General features: G+C 39.4%; 1 non-coding gene across 1 annotated transcript; it reads right to left on the bottom strand.

Moving 5' to 3' along the window:
* Positions 1–4,492: 4,492 nt before the first annotated feature.
* On the bottom strand, positions 4,493–4,596 carry LOC115509486. Its single transcript, XR_003967384.1, has one exon. It is a non-coding gene; the product is annotated as a U6 spliceosomal RNA (small nuclear RNA).
* Positions 4,597–13,605: the final 9,009 nt, after the last annotated feature.

Raw genomic sequence — 13,605 nt, 5'->3', positions numbered from 1 at the left:
TCCTGTGTTTATAAATTTGAAGACTTAATATTGTTAAAATGTTCATACTATTTAAAGTGATCTACAGATTTGATACTATACCCATCAAAATTTTTTATAGAAATAGAAAAAAAAAACAATTTTCAAATTGGTATGGAACTATAGAAGCCCACCAATGGTGAAACTTGTCTTAAATAACAAAGCTGGAGGCATCATACTTCTTAATTTTAAAACATACAGTACAATGTGTATACACTACAGCTACAGTCATTCAAATAGCATGGTACTGGCATAAATACATACATATAGACAAAGAAATAAAATCAGAGCCCACAAATAACCCTACCCCATACAGTCAACTCATCCTAGACAAGGATGCCAAGGACACAGAATGGGGAACGGACAGTCTCTTCAACAAATGGTGCTGGGAAAACGGGCTATCCATATGTACAAAAAAACAAGGGAAGGGAGGGATGGAGAGAGGAAGAAAGAAAGGAAGAAGAGAAATGAAATTATGCCCTACCTTACACTATGCAAAAGTCAACTCAAATGGATTAAAGATTTCAACATAAGACCTGAAACTGCAGAACTCTTAGAACATAAGAGAAAAGCTTCTTGACATTAGTCTCAGCAATGGTTTTTTTGGTAAATAGAACAGTAAAAGGGCAGACAACAGAAGCAAAAATAGACATGTGTGAGTACCAACTAAAATAGTTCTTGCAGGAAAGGAAATAATCACTGGTATGAAAAGGCCACCTACAGAATGGGAAAAAATATTTGAAAACCATCAATATGATAAGGAGTGAATTTCCAAAATATATAAGGCACTCCTATAACTCAAAAGAAAAATAATCTGATAAAAAATGGGCAAGGACTTGAACATTTACCTTCTTTAGTTGAAAACTCAAGTCCACACAAACACTTGCATGTGAATCATTATAGCCAGCCACTTTATTCATAAATGTAAAAAAAGGGGAAGTGCCAAAAATACCCTTCAACAGGTGAATGGAGGAAAAAAAAAAAGTTGTGTATCCATTCAAAAGGATACTATTTAGTGATAAAAAGTCATGAGTTATCAAATCGTGCAGACACATGAATCTGAAATGCATTGTAATAAATGAAAAAAAGCAGTTTGCAAAAGCTACAAACTGTATGATGCCATTTATAAGACATTCCAGAAAAGGTAAAACTGTGAAGATAATGAATGAACAGGTGGCTAGAGTTTAGAGAGATGTTAAATTGGCGGAGCACAGAAGCTTTTAGTATCATAAAACTATTCTATAGAAAAATCCAAGGGTGGATATATGGTACTGTGCACTTATTAAAACCTGCTGAACCTTACAGCCCAAAAATGAGCCTTTATATATGCACTTAAAAATATATCCTTTAAGAAGTTATGGGATCTCAAGACCAAACACAGAATGGGACAAAGAATCTAACAGAGTTACAAATACCTGAAACAATGTCATTAAAGAGGGTGGAGGAAAAGTTGCTAACCTATGTAGGAAATAAGATCTCTAAAGTTAATTGGAACTACACTTAAGAACTGTATTCTAGGGGCGCCTGGGTGGCTCAGTCGGTTAAGCGTCCGACTTCGGCTCAGGTCATGATCTCACGGTCCATGACTTCGAGCCCCGCGTCGGGCTCTGTGCTGACAGCTCAGAGCCTGGAGCCTGCTTCAGATTCTGTGTCTCCCTCTCTCTCTGACCCTCCCCCGTTCATGCTCTGTCTCTCTCTGTCTCAAAAATAAATAAACATTAAAAAATAAATAAATAAATAAAATAAAACTGTATTCTAGTTAACAAAGTTGCATCTCCTGGGGATACGTGTCAACACTTGAAACACATCTCTCCTGGGATCAAACAATTAATTAAATGAAAATGGATGGTGGGAGCAAGTTTTCTCACAGTTGGAGTAGGTGGCTACAGAAAAGCAAGGGGGAGAGACTAGAATAATCTATGTGGTAATGGATTAGAGTTGGAGACCTCCACATGAACTCACTTTCAGTTTAGTATCAGTGAATACTGTCACATATAAAGATATTTATAGGTATGCCTATATACACAGGCTAGAGTATGCACATATATATATATATATATATATATGCATATATATATATATTTCCTCACTCTGCCACCTAAGGGGACCTAAACGCAGTAACTCCCTGGTAGCAATGAGCTCACTTAATACTCAGATCTTGGTTTATAGTACCATTCACCAATAAAAATAACCATGGATTCCTGGGGGATATAAAAAAAAAAAAAAAAAAAAAAAAAAAAACTGATTCCAGGACTGGGGCAGGAAAAATACATGATGAATCTTGAGATCTTGTATTGCCAGAAAGTAAGGTGGCACTCAAAAACAAAGAAAAACAAAACAAACAAACAAAAAAAACCCCATAGTAATATGAATAGGTCAACAGGACACAGCAACAAACTTGAAGAACTCCCAGTGACTGAAGGCAGAAGAAGTTATCAACAAAATAAAGTCGTAGTGCATTATAAATCAGAATATAGGAGTCACAAGTCCATACCGCTATAAAGACTTTACTCAAAAAAGTGGAGACTAGACAAATATGCACATAATTCCAAATAACTTATGCATATTTTCCATATTCAAGGAGGGAGAACCTAACCCTCCACTCCCCATGCTTGGGTTGCACATCGTCGGTTTCTTCCAAAGACAAGAATATGTAAAAAAAAAAAAAAAAAAAAAAAAAAAAAAAAAATTCCAAAAATGAGTAATCTTACAGCAGAGAAAACTGACCACCACTGTCTCAGCCAGGTGATCAACAGATTCTCCTGAGACTGCGCTGTAACATTCAACAAGAAGGATCAGAGATTATGGAAGACAGGTGTCCAATTTACGTTGTTGCTTCTAAGTGTAGCCATGCTCAGATACCCATGCTTCCCTCCCTAAACACAGCTCAGCCACCGCTTCTCAGGAAAGCATGAGTTTCACTAGTGATGGAGCAAATCCAAACTGATAGATACTGAGAATGAGAACTGGGGCAGAGTGTGAAATTTTCTCTTTCAAAATCTGGCTTTGACCCTGTGATTGGTAGAGAGTCAGCCCTGTGTTGTCTGTTGGATGTCACAGCATGCCTCACCTGCCAGCTTCCTCAGCAGCATCATAAGAATTTGTCCGTGAAAACCCAGTTCAGAGATCAACAACTAAGCAAATGTCTCTCAAAATGAAAGGGAACTGAGGGGGAGAATTTGCTCCTTTTCTTGGCTTTAGAGAATGTGGCCCCAGAGAATTACGTTATCAAGTTTCATAAACTTGTTTTGTTTGGGGAAACAGGATAGTGGCTTTCTTCATTTTATAGTGTTGTTGTTAAAAATTAACACAAATGATAAAAACTGAGAACAAACTGAGGGTTGATGGGGGGTGGGAGAGAGGGGAGGGTGGGTGATGGGTATTGAGGAGGGCACCTTTTGGGATGAGCACTGGGTGTTGTATGGAAACCAATTTGTCAATAAATTTCATATATAAAAAAAAAATACAGGACAAATAAAAACCAAAAGCAAAAAAAAAAAAAAAAAATAACACAAATGGGTGTAAGCTTAGAACAACATAAGTTTACTCTCTTACAGTTTGAAAGGTCACAAGTCCAAAATCAGTTTCAGAGTTCACTGGGCTACAAACAAGGTGTTGGCAAACCCGAGTTCTTTCTAGAGACTCTGTGACAAAGCATTTCCTTACCTTTCTAGCGTCTTGAAGCCTAGCACGCTGCATTCGTGGCTCAAGGCTGCCTTTCTGCGTCAAAACCAGCAACAGTAGGCTGAGGGTTTTCCACGCTGCCCTCTGGGATTCTCTGCAGCTGGGGAAGATCTGCTTTAAAGAACGCCTGTGATTGGATTGGACCCACCTGGGTAATGCAGAGTACACTCACCATTTTAAGATTCCTAACTTCAAACACATGTGCAAAGTCTCTTTGTCATGGAAAACAACATCTCTGAGAATGAGAGCACAGGCATCTTTGGGGGCCATCTGCCCCGCCAGAGAAGTGCAGATTCCCATGTATCTACACTTACTCACGGATGATTAGCTCCCACAGACATCCCAAAACATATGATCTCCCACCAAACTAATCTCCCACCAAATGCATTTCTTCCTTGACTGGGGATATGCCCATCCAACAACTTAAGCTTGAAGCTCAAGAATATTTTTCTGCAATCCTTCAGCAGATTGTTAGATCTGCTCATTTTATTTCCTGAGTATGTCTTCAATCTATCCCTGCCCTGCACCTCTCCTACCATTACCTCAAAATGGTAGTACCTGAAAACAAAGTGCTTCTTGATTAATGGGGTTGGGCCTGTTGCCATTTGGTGGAGCTACTGATTTCTGCCTTGATGGAATTTACAGACAAGCCTGGCAGACACGCATTAAACAAATAAACATGCATAGTAAATGTTCCAGAGGAGGACATTCCTGATCCTCTGGTCAAGTACCCCTGGTGAAGTTTTCAAAACCTGAGGTTAAAAATTTCCAAATTTTCTAGAAAGAGGCCATCTAGATGACTAACGTCACAAATTTGCATGTCACCCTTGCGCAGGGACCATGCTAATCTCCGTGTTGTTCTAATTTTAGTACATGTCCTGCTGAAGTAAGCACAAGCTGACTAAAATGCAGTCAAAAGTACCTATGCGGGTATGTCTGATTCTGTAATATAAATATGGAAAAAAAGGACTAAATTATGAGGTGAATATGGCAATTTACTTTTTTTAAAATATAATTTATTGTCAAATTGGCTAACATACAATGTGTAAAGTGTGCTCTTGGTTTTGGGGGTAGATTCCCATGGTTCATTGCTCGCTTGCAATACCCAGTGTTCATCCCAACAAGTGGCCTCCTCTATGCCCATCACCCCTTTTCCTCTCTCCCCCAATCCCCCATCAACCCTCAGATTGTTCTCTGTATTTAAGAATCTCTTATAGTTTGTCTTCCTCCCTCTCTGTAACTATTTTTTTTCCCCTTCCCTTCCCTCAAGGTCTTCTGTTAAGTTTCTCAAGATGCACATATGAGCGAAAACATGTGGTATCTGTCTTTCTCCGACTGACTTATTTCACTCAGCATAATACCTTCCAGTTCCATCCACGTTGTTGCAAATGTCATGATTTCATTCTTTCTCATTATGGCAATTTACCTTTAATAAAATCAGGCTACGATGGATTTTTGAGCTCATCTTGACTAATGGTTGTCCAAATGAAGTTAACTTTCTGACTAGATATAATGAATCAGGCATTAGATATAATCCCACACTAGATAAAATGCATCAGAATGCCTGAGGTTAGGTGTGGCGATATGAATTCTAAACAAGTAGCCCATGAGCTATACACATTAACATTAGGAAATTATTAAACCAATTTCAACTCACCAGTACTCTGTTCCATTTCCAGCTTCTCTAGTCTGTCCACATTTCTCAGCTCTTGACCTCTTTTTATCTTCAAAGCCAGGAAAGCCAGGAAAGCCAGGAACATCAGGTGGGATCCTCAACCTGCATCTCTCTGATTGTCCTTCTGTGGACACATCTCGCTCTGCCTGGAGCCAGGAAAATTTCTCTTCTTTGAAAGACACAAGTGATTAGATTGGTTCCACCTGGGAAACCCAGATTACTCTCATTGTTTCAGGATCCTTCAAATTAAACACCTCTGTAAAATCCCTTAAACCATGTAAAGCAACAGAATCAAAAGTTCCAGGGATTAGGAAATCGACATCTTCGAGGGGAGAGGGACATAATTCCTCCTACCACAATACATATTGTATACTGAGAGGCCTCCTTTTTTATTGAAGTATAGTTTATATATAATGTTATATTAATTTCAAGTGTACAACATGGTGATTCACCATGTTATTGAGAGCCCTTTCTTAGCTGCTCTACATGACACACTGTATTAATCATTAAGTATTAAGCATTGAGCATTTTACCCAAGTGGAAACAAGAGTACACAGAAAACTTCCAGGAGACATACTAAAAAGAGTTTTTCCTACTCAAATTTTTATCCAAACTGTAGTCTTAAATTCAAAGGGAGAAGCTGTGTCTTCCAATATTCTACACAGGTCTCCATTTGACCTATAATACTAATATGTGTTTAACTGGATATAAAAATTAAATGGCCAATAGTTTAATATTCTTAAGGGAGCTTCCTATGGCTATAGGATCGTAAAGTATTGTTTTAGTAAGTCCTTGAATTAGGATTCTCCAGAGAAATAGAGCCAATGGGATATGTAGAATACAGAAAGAGATTTATTATGAGGGATTGGCTCACACTTATGAAGGTTGAGTAGTCCCATGATATGCTGCCAGCATGCTGGAAGTCTAGGACAACTAGTGGTGTAGATCCAATCCAAACCCAAAGGCCTGAGAACCGGAGGAGCCAGTGGTATAAATTCCAAAGCAAACCTGAAGGCCAAAGAAATTGGAGCACTAAAGTCTGAGGGCAGGAGAAGATGATGTCCCAACTTAAGCAGAGAGGAAATTAACCCAACGCCTTTTTGTTCTAGTCAGGCCCTCCATAGACTGGATGATGCCCACCCACATTGGTGAGGGTGGGTCTTTATTCAGTCTACCAATTCAAATGCTAATCTCTTCCAGACAACACACACTGAAATAATATTTTACCTGTTCTCTGAACATCCCTTAGCCCAGCCAAGTGGACACAAAAAAGTAACCACTGTTACCAAATGTCTGTGGCGTATTTGAGTGTCATAGAGATAAAAGTTTGGATTAGAGAACACATCTGTCGTTTGGATTACCATCCTTGTACATATATCATGCTAGCCTCAACACAAAATTGAACATGAAGACTTGAAGGCATAGTCCACAATCCTTATTTTAACACAGTCTCCTAAAGTAAATTGCCGTCAGCTTTTAATTTGAGACCTACTTGCTCATATTCTAGTTGTGATATATACCTTTGTAGTTCAGTGGCAAGTTTAGGAACTCACTAAAGAATTACGGATTGAAGCAAAGGAGGCGTTGAACTTGAGATGTTGAAATTTTTGGAGAGAGGACAGTTTGTAGTATACATTACAAGTAAAAGAAATAAAAGACAAATGAATTATGAACTGCTTTATTGTCGAACTGACCACAGTTCCTTTAGGCAAGAAGTGACTCCTGCCACTTTGAAAAGGAAGATGCCATAATCAAAGCTATATAAATGGCAATGCAACAAGGCATTAACTCCCCAAAGGAGAGCACACTCCTTGTTTGTACAAACTGATAGCCCTCCACTCAGAAAACTCCACAATGACATACCGTTTTCATCACACATACCTACTCAGAGATTAACAAATCCAGTACAGATGTCCATTTGTGGAAAGATGTTCATACATTTCATTCAAACTTATCTGCCTACTGTTAAGACTAAAGAGATCTCTCTTGATTGGTTTCTGCTGGAAGCTTTGTGAGGCAAGCACAAAGCAGCGTGTAACTACACTTACTATAACCCTTGAGCCCCGGAGTGAATTAAATTTGTATCAGGAAGGATTAAAACAGAGATACTTTTTAAATGATGAGGTATTCTGAAATACAGGGTCATGTTCCAAAAAATGATTGGGCTGAGCCCGTAATTGGACATTTTACTACGTAAAGATCTCCATAAAAGGATGTGTGAAGGAAGTCTATGGTCACGCCAATCCCATTTTGTTACAAATCTCTCTAAATCTACTCGATGTCATTTAAAGTGTATTTGAAAGGAGGACATGATAGTCTTGCCTATTAAACAAGATACCAGAAATGTTCTCCCACATACATTTCTTGGTTAAAGCTCAGATGTGTTTCCCAGAGGTGACTGTATCATCAAAGAATGCTTTTAGTGGCTTCTCACAGAGCTCATAAAGGAATTCTGAATGTTGAACAAGCTGTGATAAAACAGTAGCAACAGAGGGTGTCAAACATCAGGCACAGTTTAACAAGGAGACTTGGCTCCTGTTACCAAAATGATTCTGTTTACACAACAATTGATCAAGGCTTTGTAATTCATACACCTCAGCAGGCATCCTTTTTTCCCTGTTCTTTTCCTTTTTCTTTTCTTTTTTTTTCTTTCTTCTCCTCTCTTCTCTTCTCTTCTCTTCTCTTCTCTTCTCTTCTCTTCTCTTCTCTTCTCTTCTCTTCTCTTCTCTTCTCTTCTCTTCTCTTCCTTCCCGTCTCTTTTTTTCTTTTCTTTTCTTCTGATTCACAGAGGAGTAGTGGAAAACTTTCATGTCTCCCCATGACTCCACCCCTCACATGACATATAGCCATAAAAAGTGTCATGTAGCTTATTAGAAAGAAAAAATAAATAAAATCTCAAAAGATGAAATTGATTGGGCTGAGCTGGGTAGTGGTTAGAGAAGGGAAGACAAAGATCACATAGTAAACTTACCTACCACAAACCTTCAACAGCGCACAGATGCCTGTGAATTTGGCATCTCCATCCCTAATGTTTAAGGTGTTTGAATATATTCTCCTGGCTGCTCTTAAACATCTGTAGTCCTATCACCTCCATGGTCCACAAAGTGAAGTAGCTATTTTTCCTCTCATTAGTTTGTTTCTACGTAACTGTTTTTTGTCACTTTTACCATCATTCTTCCCAGGCTAGACACCTTGAAACCATCTTTTACTTCAAGGCAAAATATGTAAAGGACGCTCAGTTTCTCTTAGCTGTTGTTCAAAGTTTCATAGTGTAGGCACATTCCAGAAGCTTAAACACATCTTGACGGAGCTTGAGGTAGGGAACCAACCTGGGGAAAGACTCCCATTTTTAAAATCAATCATTAAAAACTTCACAATAAAGTTACAAAATAACTGGAATATTTAGAGGTCGTGAAAGAGGACTTCGACTACCACCAGTTTGGCCTCAGTCTATACCATCTAATAGATGAAGTTCTTCTTTCCAGCTCATCTCTTAACCCAGGCAATAGACCCTATGGATAAAGCATCTCCTGATGGGAACCAAAACTAGACCATTAAGTGTAAGGACTGCCCTGAACCAGCAAGACCCCCGTGACTGACCCCAAGACAATGATCATTTTGACATTTGCTGCTTACCTGCCTATACCCACCGACTTTTGTGACACATTTTCCTTATATAAACCGCGAGGTATTTTGGCACTTTGGAGACAGTCTGCGAGCAGTTAGTCCTCTGTCTTACCCTTGTTGGCCCCACTGATATAAATTCCTTTCTCGTTTCACCACCAGCTGGTTTTCCTGCCTTTGTATTTTGTCAGTGGTGAGTGGCCAAACCTCGTCTGTTTGGGACCCCTGGAGACAGAAGTTCTTGCACTCCTGTGCCTCAGCTACAGTGGTTGGGAAGTGACAACAAAAATTATCAATAACCATTTTACTGATGGTGCTTTGTGATGTCAATATTCTTCATACATGTAACTATTATTTAAATGAAACGCATCCAAGGGCACCTGGGTGGCTCAGTAGTTGGAGCATCTGACTTCAGTTCAGGTCATGATCTCATAGTTCATGAGTTCGAGCCCTTCATCGGGCTCACTGCTGTCAGTGCAGAGCCCACTTTGGATCCTCTATCCCCCTCTCTGTCTGTCTCTTCCCTGCTCATGCTCTCTCTCTCGGAAAAATGAATAAACATTAAAAAAAATAAAACCCCTCCAACAGTTTTTTCCCCAATAATCTATATTCCTCTGAAGATCTAACAAAAATCTTCAGTATAATTGCAATAATCAAGCAGTTTCAAGATATCTATCTGTATTCTTTACTCACATAAATCTGTTTTTTCTGAGGTGCAGTCCTCCAAGAAATGCCTTGCTGGCCAACAACATAGCAGGAAGAGAACAATTTTATCATTCCTTTCTAGCCATCATCTTCATTCATGGTTCTGACATTTTCCCATTCCTCTGAGATTTGCACCTGTGGTGCCATTCCAATCAGGGGGAAGCTGGCAGCATGGGTAGTGAAAGAATTCACCCAATGCAGAACAAAGGAGATAGAGAAGTTTATTGAATATGCTGCAAGAGAGAATCAGGCAGGACAGCAAAGGAGAGACTGTCTGCCACAAGGCGGTAGTGAGGGGCTCTAGTTACAGGGTGGAGTGAGGGAGTATGGAGATAAACGGAATTTTCCCTTTTTTGGTAAGTGTACCTGATTGTAAGTAGGCCACTGGTTAGTTTGGGTCTATGGTCATTTCAAGGTAGGTCACTTCATGCACCTGTTTGTATTCAGCTTGCTGGTCACTTTTGCCTTGCTCAAGTTTCCATTGCTCAAGCCTGTTGCCTAAAAGCAGCCTCTACAGCACCCACTTAGATGACTTGATTTTTGTCCCAAGGTATACATGTTGTTGCACTGCCCTTGAGAACGGGGCAAGTGAAAATGGCCTAAACTTTTACACAACAAAGTGAAACAACTGTGTGGCTTAAGTATACCTGAAGACAAACAGATGGACAAATTGCTCTCTCCATATTTCTTTGGTTCTATTGATTGGATGAAATTATTAATATTATCAGAGATATTTAATATCAAATTATGAGACCTATGGCAGAAAATTAAAAGCATTAGTTCTCCAAGAATGAATTCAATAATTCAGTTTGTTTCTAGCAAATAGACATAATTCCCCCTCTTTGGGGAAGACTAGCACAGCCCCCCACATAGATTGACATATATTACCTTGGGTGAGGGGCAGAAGGTGAAGTTTAAGCCTATGGTGAAGCAAGAGGTTGACCATGAAGAGAAACATCTCTTTTACCCAATAGAGGAACAAAGCAAGAAGAAAAAAGTTTAAAACAGAGAGTGTTTTAACAGATTTGCAATTTAATATCTGGTTTTGTTTATTTTCCATACTATGTCCTCAATCCGATGATCTCTTCTCACAGCACAAATTGAATGCTATCTCCAAAACTGCAACACAACAAATATCACCATTCACACTTTTCCAAGACATCCTAATGCTGATTCTTTCAAGACAATTTAGATTCATTCTATGGAAAAGAAAGGACATTTGTTTAACTCTCTTTACCTAGAAAGACGTATTCAGATAAAATTGTTCCTTGGCATTCCATAGATGACGGTCAAAAAGTTTTCTAGAATTTATGCCTTATTTAGTTCCCATGTCATCAGAGGCCTTGTACACTGCAAAAAGTCAAGAACTAAAGAGCCACATACAATTGCATCCGGGTGGTAGATTCCAGGATGTTAAGAAACAAAATCAACAGAATGTCACTATCATACTGCAACCATACCCAAACCCATACATGTCTCATAATCCCAGGGAGACCCAACCTTCATTGTCACTGCACATATTGCATTCATGCCAGGATTGCAACTATAGCACGCATGTGGAAAGATCTACCATGCAAGCAGGCACTACTATATATATTCTTCCTCTAATGCTGAAACTGGAAAAAACAAAAAACCAAAAATAAGGCCTAGAAGTATTCAAATGGGCATCAGTGGGACACAAACAATTTAATTCAATTCAATGAAAACTTCAGCTCCTTTTGCTCTGATGTTTTGGCTCTTTTAGTTCCTTAAAACTACTGACCTTCCCACACTTGGCAATGAACTAAGACTGAACTTCCACCCACTCAAATTCCTTTTCTTCCTGCATTCTGACGCATGGTCTAAATCGTAGTACCCAGTAAATGATTCCTCCCTTCCTCTTTAGTATCACCAACTTCTGCTTAATGCTTCATGAGATACTACAATCTGATCAGATTTGGAGTCTGTTGAACAAAATGAAATTAAGCAGTATGTGAAGGTGGGGGCAATGGAGCAAATGAATCGTGAAATACCGAATGACTACCATTTGTTTAGGACCCTATTAGATCTGGTGATGCTGCTATGAATGATCCCTGTACTCAGCTTGGAATCTAACTGAGGAGACTAGACTAACAAACACATAAGAGGAGAAAGCGAGACAGCCTAGTCATGAGCCAAAGCATGCAGTCCAGAGTTGCCATGCTAGAAAGGTTCAAAGGAAGAGTGTCAATGGAGTCTATAGAAAAGGGATATAACACAATAGACCAGCAAAAATTAGGTAAGGAAGACAAGAAAGATTCAGATAGGTAAAAAGAAAATGGACATGCATTCCAAGCAACATGAATAGGACGAATAAAGGCAAAGACACGAGGAGGATGATAGTGAGATCACACTAAGAAAATGTGTGCATGTCACCATGTTGCCAAAGGAGAGGGAATCTGCATAGTGGTTACGAGTGAGCTGAAATATACAAGGAGAGGCCTGGCTCTTGATAAAATTTTGGTTTGGAGAAAATAGAAGGCTACTTTAGGCTAATGAACAGATGTATTAGGATAACAGGATCCCATGTTTCAGAAAAAAACCATAATCTTAGTCGTTTGACATAATAAACATTTATTTCTTGGGGTGCCTGGGTGGCTCAGTCAGTTAAGCGTCCGACTTTGGCTCAGGTCATGATCTCATGGTTTGTGAGTTCGAGTCCCGCATCAGGCTCTGTGCTGACAGCTCGGAGCCTGGAGCCTGGTTTGGATTCTGTGTCTCCTTCTCTCTGTGCCCCTCCCCAACTTGTGCTCTGTCCCTCTATGTCTCTCAAAAAATAAATAAATGTAAAACAAAAAAAAATTATAAATAAATAAATAAATACATAAATAAATAATAAACATTTATTTCTTACTTACAGGCAATCCAAACCAGGTGTTTCTGACTGGAGAAAATTTGTGTTGGGTTGATTAAAGAAATGGCATCATAGCTCATATATAGCTTTCTACCAACATATATATCTTATAAATTCACTCAGCAAACATCTTTTAAGTACCTACTATATACTAGGCACTATGCTTGACTGACACTGGAAATACTGACTGGGGCAAAAGACATGGTCCCTGCCCTTGATAGCCCTCAGCTGCTGAGGAAACCAGACAACAAGAAAACAAATGAGTATTACATCGTCTGCTGTGGACCACAAAGGAAGGAAGTATTTCACAGATTGTGGAAGCACAGAGCTCAAATTAGAGCTCTGTAGTGAGAGTTACATGACTGTCCAGTGGGAACACTTGCTCTAGTAAATGCTTGAAATAAACATTGTAAATCCCCTGCGTTCAATAGAAAAACACCTGACTTTTATCAGTTGATTCTTATTAGCTACAAAGGTACCCGCCATGCCACTATTCTCCAAATTTGGGTGTTTATTTTTCTGTGTCTTCTTGTGGCATTACAAGCATATCCTCTTTTTTTAATTTTTTTAATGTTTATTTATATTTGAGAGGGCGGGGTGGGGATGGGGGGAGAGCTTGAGCAGGGGAGGGACAGAGAGGCAGAGACAGAATCCAAAGCAGGTTCCAGGCTCCCAGCTGCGAGCTGTCAGCACACAGCCCAACGCAGGGCTCAAACATGACCTGAGCCGAAGTCGGACACTTAACCGACTGAAGCACCCAGGCACCCCAAGCATATCCTATTTTTGATGGCCACTCCTGGATGAAACATCATCACTTTTACACAGGTACACCACCACTGGGAACAAGGAGACAGAGGTTCTTGTTCTAACTCTCCCAGTGACTAGGTGTGTTTGTCTTGAAGACTCATCAGGGCTTTAGTTTTCTCCTTATACAAAAATCTACCAAGTCCCTTCCAGCTCCAGCTTGAAATACATACTTCTAATGTTCCGATCAAAATTTCATTTCTTCTCAGAACATTTCTTCTCA

Source organism: Lynx canadensis, chromosome A2 (genome assembly GCF_007474595.2).
Source record: "Lynx canadensis isolate LIC74 chromosome A2, mLynCan4.pri.v2, whole genome shotgun sequence".
In the NCBI taxonomy this organism is placed as follows: Eukaryota; Metazoa; Chordata; class Mammalia; order Carnivora; family Felidae; genus Lynx; species Lynx canadensis.
This window is presented reverse-complemented; position numbering and strand designations above follow the sequence as displayed.